This window comes from Xyrauchen texanus, chromosome 7, assembly GCF_025860055.1.
Source record: "Xyrauchen texanus isolate HMW12.3.18 chromosome 7, RBS_HiC_50CHRs, whole genome shotgun sequence".
Taxonomy (NCBI): domain Eukaryota; kingdom Metazoa; phylum Chordata; class Actinopteri; order Cypriniformes; family Catostomidae; genus Xyrauchen; species Xyrauchen texanus.
In genome coordinates this window covers 1,536,001-1,546,000 of record NC_068282.1, presented here as the reverse complement: position 1 = coordinate 1,546,000, position 10,000 = coordinate 1,536,001, and the positions used below count along the sequence as shown (strand labels likewise).

Sequence of the window (10,000 nt, the reverse complement as noted above, 5' to 3'; positions counted from 1 at the left end):
TAATATGGATCAAATATGGTGCCAATTTATAATCCGTCTTAATTCTGTGGAAGTAGTTTAATTTATGTACCTGAGTGACTTTGTGCTGCCAATGATGAATGTATTCTTCCTGCGTTATTCTGTCTGTCTGTTTCAGTTTGGCCAATCTGAACTGGATGGAGGAATTTAGCTGATATTTTTGTACTAAATAGTGCATAGGGTCACTCTCTGGGTGTCCTGTCCTGTGTGTAAAGGCACAGTGATGGTAATTATCTGGAGGTGCGTCTGACAAATAGAACCAGAACTTCACAAATAGACAAATAGAGTTTAACAGAACGCATGTGTCTTAAGACGTTCATTTTAACTTGACACGGTATCTTAAAAACATAAAGCTCCTGCACGGGACACTGAATAAACTACAAAACGCATAGTTTCATGAATAAAACTTACTGTGGTATTACTGTTTTTATGAAGCTTGCGTCTGTGACGCCAGTCAACACCGTTGACACAGAACTGTCTAATGAAGCATTAGCATTAGCTAACATATAATATAAACTAGCACATTTATTATTTTATGCACTTTAGTTTAAAATGGAATTTATACACAACACTCATCACACACGCACTCATCACACACACGCACGCACACGCACTCATCACACACACACACTCATCACACACGCACTCATCACACACACGCACGCACACGCACTCATCACACACACACACTCATCACACACGCACTCATCACACACACGCACGCACACGCACTCATCACACACACACACTCATCACACACACACACTCATCACACACACACACTCATCACACACGCACTCATCACACACACGCACGCACACGCACTCATCACACACACACACTCATCACGCACGCACGCACACGCACTCATCACACACACGCACACGCACTCATCACACACACACACTCATCACGCACGCACGCACACGCACTCATCACACACACGCACACGCACTCATCACACACACACACTCATCACACACACACACTCATCACACACACACACTCATCACACACGCACTCATTACACACACACACGCACTCATCACACACACACACTCATCACACACACACGCTCATCACACACACACACTCATCACACACACACGCTCATCACACACGCACTCATCACACACACACACGCACTCATCACACACACACACTCATCACGCACGCACGCACACGCACTCATCACACACACGCACACGCACTCATCACACACGCATGCACACGCACTCATCACACACACGCACACGCACTCATCACACACACACACTCATCACACACACACACTCATCACACACACACACTCATCACACACGCACTCATCACACACGCACTCATCACACACACACACGCACTCATCACACACACACACTCATCACACACACACACTCATCACACACACACACTCATCACACACACACACGCACTCATCACACACGCACTCATCACACACACACTCATCACGCACGCACGCACACACACACGCACTCAACACACACTCACTCATAAAGACAGACACACACTCATCACACACACACACTCATCACGCACGCACGCACACGCACTCATCACACACACACACTCATCACGCACGCACGCACACGCACTCATCACACACACACACGCACTCAACACACACTCACTCATAAAGACAGACACACACTCACACAGACACATTCATACAGACACACACAGACACACTCATACAGACACACACTCACAGACACACACACACAGACACACACACACAGACACAGACACACTCACACAGACACAAACTCAGAAAGACAGACACACACTCACAGACACACACACTCACACAGACACACTCACACAGACACACACTCACAGACACACACACTCACACAGACACACACACTCACACAGACACACACACACACAGACACAAACTCAGAAAGACAGACACACACACTCACACAGACACACACTCATACAGACGCACACACACACACATACATGCACATTCAGAGACTCATGCAGACACTTACACACACTCATACACACACTAAAGAATCTAATTGTGAACTGAAAGTGAGTGTACAGATGCAACAATCTTTGCATCACTTCAGGCAACATCATGTTCCAACACTAGCCAATCAGCAGCGTTAAAATAATACTGGCGGAATTCTATTGGTGGAATCTGACACTCGTCATGGTAACGGGGATTCAGACCGCACACGGCAACAGGGCAGAAAGACTGAAGGCAGAAGTGGAGCAGGACATTAAAGAGATGGGAGCTCGATCACACACACACACACACTCTCACACACACACATTATTAATGTTGTGTACTTGAGTTGTTCAGTTGTTTGATGAAGAATACGTTCGTTTCGTAACTTTTGTCCACCAGGTTGTATCGAGCAGTTATGAGTGAATTACTAATAATTCTCACATTAGATGTTCATATAAATTGTATATTATACGTGGATAAAATTACACAGAAATGTTGACAATATTTATATATTAGGGCTGTCGATTTAAAGCATTAATTCGGTACAATTAATTATATAAAAAATAACGTGTTAAAACAATTAATTCAATTAATCATGTCCCCTGACTGTAATAAGGAATATTCCTGAGCAATTGAAGCTTGTAGTACCACCGGTTTCCTCCAGGGGGCAGTAAGTGAAACTCCAGCTGTACAGACAACATGCAGTTTATTCAGAGAACAAAACAACCCTTCAGCAGACGACACGAGGACTCGTTCTTGCGTTCAAACACAGATTGATGGAGCACAAATCTGAATTTAGGGATCTCAAGACGTTTAACTTGACACGGCGATCTAAAAACTGTATGTATATGACGCGACACAACCAAAGTGAGACGCTCCAAAAGTGTCCGTGTGACGCAGGTGTACATCCTTAAACAAGCCCTTATAATAAATCTGGTCTGATTGATGGATTCAGTTGCAGGATGGATTGCTGTGAACTGTAGGCCAATGATTGGCTTATATTCAATAATATGCAAATAAGCTAAATATATTTGTATTGTCTTATCAATGTTTAACCCCTCTGCCACAATGATGTAATGCATTTCAATTATCGGAATACTTTTATATATATATATTTATTATTAGTTATTATTTATAACTATAATTATTTCATCATTATATATTGCATTATTGTTATTTGAGGGGCTTTCTCATATATATATATAGTTTGCATTTGTGAGATTTGAGATGTTACGACATACTAATGTGTGTGTTTCTTGTGTGTGTGTGTGTGTGTTTGTGTGTGTGTGTGTGTGTGTGTTTTGTGTCAGGTGATGTGATACTACAGAGTGTTTGTGTGTGTGAGTGTGATTGTGTGTGTTTGTGTGTGTGTGTGATTGTGTTTGTGTGTGTTTGTCTATGTGATTGTGTGAGAGTGATTGTGTGTGTGTGTGTGTGTGTGTGTGTGTGTGTGTGTGAGAGAGTGTTTGTGTGAGAGTGATTGTGTGTGTGTGTGTGTGTGTGTGTGTTTGTGAGAGTGATTGTGTTTGTGTGTGTGTGTGATTGTGTTTGTGTGTGTTTGTCTATGTGATTGTGTGAGAGTGATTGTGTGAGAGTGATTGTGTGTGTTTGTGAGTGTGATTGTGTTTGTGTGTGTTTGTCTATGTGATTGTGTGAGAGTGATTGTGTGTGTGTGTGTGTGTGTTTGTGAGAGTGTTTGTGTGAGAGTGATTGTGTGTGTGTGTTTGTGAGAGTGATTGTGTTTGTCTGTGTGTGTGTGTTTGTATGTGTGAGAGCGATTGTGTGTGTGTTTGTGTGAGAGTGATTGTGTGTGTGTGTGTGTTTGTGAGAGTGATTGTGTTTGTGTGTTTGTGAGAGTGATTGTGTTTGTCTGTGTGTGTTTGTGTGAGAGTGATTGTGTGTGTGTTTGTGAGAGTGATTGTGTTTGTGTGTGTGTGTGTTTGTGTGTGTTTGTCTGTGTTTGTGTGCTAAAAACTGTATGTATATGACACGACACAACCAAAGTGAGACGCTCCAAAAGTGTCCGTGTGACACATGTGTACATCCTTAAACAAAAATTGTATTAATACAAAATATTTATATTGTCTTATCAATGTTTAACTCCTTTGCCACAATAATGTAATGCATTTCAATTATCGGAATATTATGTTTATAATATCTATATCAAATTTCATAACTAAAGCACCGATTAATCATAAAACCGATTGAAGTCCGAATTCAAGTTGTTATTCATTGATAATCTGGTTTCTTTGGTGTGAGTTGCACACTGGTGTTGTGATTGCATCTCATTTTTGTCTCTTTTCTTTGTCTTTTGCACAGTTGTGGCTTACAGCACATTTGAGCTTCTCTAGTTTTCACCACAATGTGTGTGTGTGTGTGTGTGTGTGTTAACCTATGAACAGACTGTAAACAAACTTTAGCATGTGTGCTTACAATGCATCAGGTTAGCTTCATCAATATATAATCTCTACTCGATCTTTATTGATTCAGAGTATTCATTTAGTAAAACTGAGACGGGTTTTTGTGTAGCGTGGCCTCTGTGAGCTTGTTGGACTTTGGTGTTGTTAAGCGTATGTGGTTTCCTGTTTTCTACACATGTCGTTCATCTCCTTATTTCACAGAGAGAGAGAAACTTTTTGTCTCGCTGCAACGCGGAAAGACAAACGTTTTTACTCCCATACGTATATGAGGTGCACAAACGAATGCAATATTTACCCAGTGCATTTGATTTTCAGAGGCATTATTTATTGTACATTAAAGAGCGCCACAGTCTGTTTCTGAGGGTAAAAAAATTAACGATAACTTATAAACGTTTAAAGACAAACTTACCTGGGTTGTTAGTCAATGGAAGTTTATAGTGCATCCGGAAAGTATTCACAGCTGTTGCCATGACACTCAAAGTTGAGCTCAGGTGCTTCCTGTTTCCACTGATCATCCTTGAGATGTTTCTACAACTTGATTGGAGTCCACCTGTGGTCAATTCAGTTGATTGGACATGATTTGGAAAGGCACACACCTGTCTATATAAGGTCCCACAGTTAACATTGCATGTCAGAGCACAAACCAAGCCATGGAGTCCAAGGAATTGTCTGTAGACCGAGCCATGGAGTCCAAGGAATTGTCTGTAGACCGAGCCATGGAGTCCAAGGAATTGTCTGTAGACCAAGCCATGGAGTCCAAGGAATTGTCTGTGTACCTCCGAGATGGGATTGTATCGAGGCACAGATCTGGGGAAGGGTACAGAAACATTTCAGGAGCATTGAAGGTCCGAATGAGCTCAGTGGCCTCCATCATGCATAAATGGAAGTTTGTAACCACCGGGACACTTCCTAGAGATGCCCGGCCAAACTGAGCGATCGGGGGAGAAGGGCCTTAGTCAGGAAGGTGACCAAGAACCCGATGGTCACTCCAGCTCCAGCATGTCTCTGTGGAGAGAGGAGAACCTTCCAGAAGAACAACCATCTCTGCAGCACTCCACCAATCAAGCCTGTATGGCAGAGCGGCCAGACGGAAGCCACTCCTCAGTAAAAGGCACATGACAGCCTGACCAGAGTTTGCCAAAAGGCACCTGAAGGACTCTCAGACCATGAGGAATAAAAGATTCAACTATTTGGCCTGAATGGCAAGCATCATGTCTGGAGGAAACCAGGCACCGCTCATCACCTGGCCAATACCATCCCTACAGTGAAGCATGGTGGTGGCAGCATCATGCTGTGGGGATGTTTTTCAGTGGCAGGAACTGGGAGACTAGTCAGGATCGAGGGAAAGATGAATGCAGCAATCTACAGAGACATCCTTGATGAAAACCTGCTCCAGAGCGCTCTGGACCTCAGACTGGGGCGAAGGTTCATCTTCCAACAGGACAACGACCCTAAACACACAGCCAAGATAAGACAGGAGTGGCTACGGGACAATTCTGTGAAGGTCCTTGAGTGGCCCAGCCAGAGCCCAGACTTGAACCCGATTGAACATCAATGGAGAGATCTGAAAAAGGCTGTGCACCGACATTCCCCATCCAACCTGATTGAGCTTGAGAGGTCCTGCAAATAAGAATGGGTGAAACTGCCCAAAAATAGGTGTGCCAAGCTTGTAGCATCATACTCAAAAAGCTCACGCTACTCTCCACGATCCACGCACAACTCATCACACGCCCCATTGAGAGCGAGAACCACTAATCGCGACCACGAGGAGGTTACCCCATGTGACTCTCCCCTCCCTAGCAACCGGGCCAATTTGGTTGCTAAGGAGACCTGACTGGAGTCACGGAGCACGCCCTGGATTCAAACTCACGACTCCAGGGGGGATAGTCGGCGTCAATACTCGCTGAGCTACCTGGACCCCCATGCAGGCTGCCATGTTAGGGGGTGTTCACACTTTGCATGTTTGGTTAGATTAAAACAAACTCTGGTGCGATTGCTCTGTTAGTGCGGTTCATTTGAACAAGTGTGAACGCTGCCATCCGAACCTTGGGGCGCACCAAACATGCAGCGGTCTCGGTCCGCTTCCAAACGAACTCTGGTGTGGTTCGATTGTTCTGTGAACGCAACTTGGACCAAAGACGTCTAAACGGACCAAAAACGGGAAGTAATTTGCCTAATAATGACCTCAAGCATACCTGGTTCTCATCATAGGAGCTATACATTAAAGTTCGGTACAGGCGTCGGAACCGCCGTCAGCATATCTTCGTTTGTCTGTGCAACGGAGGAATTCCTGTGCCGTTTTGACTCCTTTACACATTTTATTAGCTCTTTGTTTGTTCTCCGCTGGTAAATATGCCACCATATATACATGTATACATCCAACGAGTGCATTTCGCCAGCAGCAGCATTGTTTTGGGTGTTCGGCAAGTTCCGTCACACATCATAAAAGTTGTCCAATCAGGTTGTGACTTTTTCCTGATGCCTTTTTGTTTCGTGTCTTTATGTTCGGTGTTAAAAATGCCAGTGTGAACGCTAAGCGAACCAGAAATAAATGTATCATTTTTCTTTTTTGGTCCGGACCAAATGTAGAGGGAAGGAGGTATTGCCCCAAGTGAAGGAGTTCAAGTACCTCGGGGTCTTGTTCACGAGTGAGGGGACAATGGAGCGGGAGGTTGGCCGGAGAATCGGGGCAGCGGGGGCGGTATTGCACTCAGCTCCATCGCACCGTTGTCCGCGAAAGAGAGCTGAGCGGAAGGCAAAGCTCTCGATCTACCGATCAATTTTTGTTCCTACCCTCACCTATGGTCATGAAGGCTGGGTCATGACCCGAAAGAACTAGGTCATGCAGTACAAGCGGCGAAATGGGCTTCCTCAGAAGGGTGGCGGGCTTCTCCCTTAGAGATAGGGTGAGGAGCTCAGTCATCCATGAGGAGCTTCGAGTAGAGCAGCTGCTCGCTTTGCGTCGAAAGGAGTCAGTTGTGGTGGTTTGGGCATCTGGTAAGGATGCCCCTGGCGCCTCCCTAGGGAGGTGTTTCAGGCACATCCAGCTGGGAGGAGGCCTGGGGAAGACCCAGGATTAGGTGGAGAGATTACATCTCCACACTGGCCTGGGAACGCCTCGGGGTCCCCCAGTCAGAGCTGGTTAATGTGGCTCGGGATAGGGAAGTTTGGGGCCCCCTGCTGGAGCAGCTGCCCCCGCGACCCGACTTCGGATAAGCGGTTGAAGATGGATGGATGGTCCGGACCAAGAGGACCAAGAGAACCGAACTACAAGTGCGAATCACATGACCATCCGAATACTATCGCTTAATCTCAGTAACCGTCCTGTTATTGGACACTTTTACCAATGGATTAAAGTTCCTATAATACATCTATAACACACTGTGTACACAAAATAGTCTCACTCGGGACCTTCAGGACGAAAATGCCTCCATTGAAACCCAATATTTGCAATATTTGATCCCAGTCCCAATTATAGTTATGCTTTAATTCTGGAGCCCTGGCTTCAACATTTTTATTTTTTATATTTTCCACCAGATGGCGCCATTTGTTTCTCATGTTTAGCCTGTGGAGCAAATACAAGCTTTTCCCCTATTCTCTGTTTACTGTATTATAGAGACCTGCAGGACTTGAGGAAATTAAATAAATGATGCAGATAAAAGTGTGTGTGTGTGTGTGTGTGTGTGTGTGTGTGTGTGTGTGTGTGAGCGTGTATTTATCACTTTGTGGGTACCAAATGTCCCCATAAGGATAGTAAAACCTGAAATTTTTGACCTTGTGGGGACATTTTGTCGGTCCCCATGAGGAAAACAGCTTATAAATCATACTAAATTATGTTTTTTGAAAATCTAAAAATGCAGAAAGTTTTCTGTGAGGGTTAGGTTTAGGGATAGGGTTAGGGTCATGGGATAGAATATATAGTTTGTACGGTATAAAAACCATTATGTCTATGGAAAGTCCCCATAAAACATGGAAACACAACGTGTGTGTGTGTGTGTGTGTGTGTGTGTGTAAAAAAAACAACACTGCATTATATAAACAAATTTACATTTAAAGGGTTAAAATCCTGAAAATAAATAAATATTTGGTTGTTATTTGGTGGTTAAAGTCAGTGAAGTCAGTGAAAGTGTAAAATGATATTAATATATATTATTTTCATGGCAGTTTTTGATGCAGATATTTTTGTCTAAGGTCTCGAGTGTGTGTTTTTATTTTGTATTTTCTTTATAAATTTGACACCACAAAAAATAATAATGCATCAAAATCAATGTTTTTACTAATCATTGACATATCCCAGACTGTGACTGTGATATATATATATATATATATTTTTAAAAAAAAAATCATAAAAAAACAACAGTGGCATCATGTAAACAAACTGGCATTTCAAGGGTTAAAATCCTGGAAATGTATGAATATTTGGTAGTTATGATCAGGACTGATGCTGGTTAAACAAAATAAACATATATTAATATATAATATTATTATGGCTGTTTTTTGACGCAGACATTTTTGTCCTTTAAGCACCTCTGAGTAACTTTTTTTTTTATTGATGCACAAGTGTTAAAGAAAAATATTTTTGCTACTTAATACGGCTTCAAAATTCATGTTTGAGGTATGACTGTGTGTAATTTATGTTGTAGATCAAAACATCCACATATCAAGTAATGTTTACCACAGACCTTATTTTACACATCACAAACCCCCATTAGAAAAACCACTCGTGCCAGCGCAAGTGGGCGTGTGAGGGAGTGTTTGCGCTATCTGTAATACACCCATATTGTATGTATAGTTGAAGTCAGAAGTTTACATACACTTAAGTCATTTTTGTTTAACCAATGCACAGATTTAACGTTAGCAAACTATAGTTTTGGCGAGTCGTTTAGGACATCAACTTTGTGCATGACACGAGTCATTGATCCAACAATGGTTTACAGACCGATTGTGTCACTTTTAATTGACTATAACACAATTCCAGCGGGTCCGAAGTTTACATACTGTAAGTTATCTGTGTCTTTACGAAGCTTGGAAAATTCCAGAAAATGATGTTGAGCCTTTAATTAGCCAATTAGCTTCTGATTGGAGGTGCACCTGTGGATGTATTTTAAGGCTTCGCTTCAAACTCAGTGACTCTTTGCTTGACATCATGTGAAAATCTAAATAAATCAGTCAAGACCTCAGAAAAGAAATGGTGGACCTCCACAAGTCTGGTTCATCTTTGGGAGCAATTTCCAAACACCTGAAGGTGTCACGTTCATCTGTACAAACAATAGTACACAAGTATAAACACCATGTGACCACACAGCCATCACACCGCTCAGGAAGGAGACGCATTCTGTCTCCTAGAGATGAACGTAGTTTGTGCTAAAGTGCAAATCAATCCCAGAACAACAGCAAAGGACCTTGGAAAGATGCTGGAGGAAACAGGTGGACGAGTATCTAGATCCACAGCAAAACCAGTCCTATATGGACATCACCTGAAAGGCTCAGCAAGGAAGAAGCCGCTGCTCCAAAACCACCATAATAAAGCCAGACTACAGTTTGCAAGTGCACATGGGGACAAAGATCTGACTTTTGCAGAAAA

General features: G+C 43.0%; 1 protein-coding gene across 2 annotated transcripts in view; it reads left to right on the top strand.

The window, feature by feature from the left end:
• The window catches only part of arhgap9 (Rho GTPase activating protein 9), a 64,633-nt gene that overhangs the window by 2,834 nt on the left and 51,799 nt on the right, over nucleotides 1-10,000 (top strand). The gene's annotated exons all lie outside the window — the stretch shown is intronic.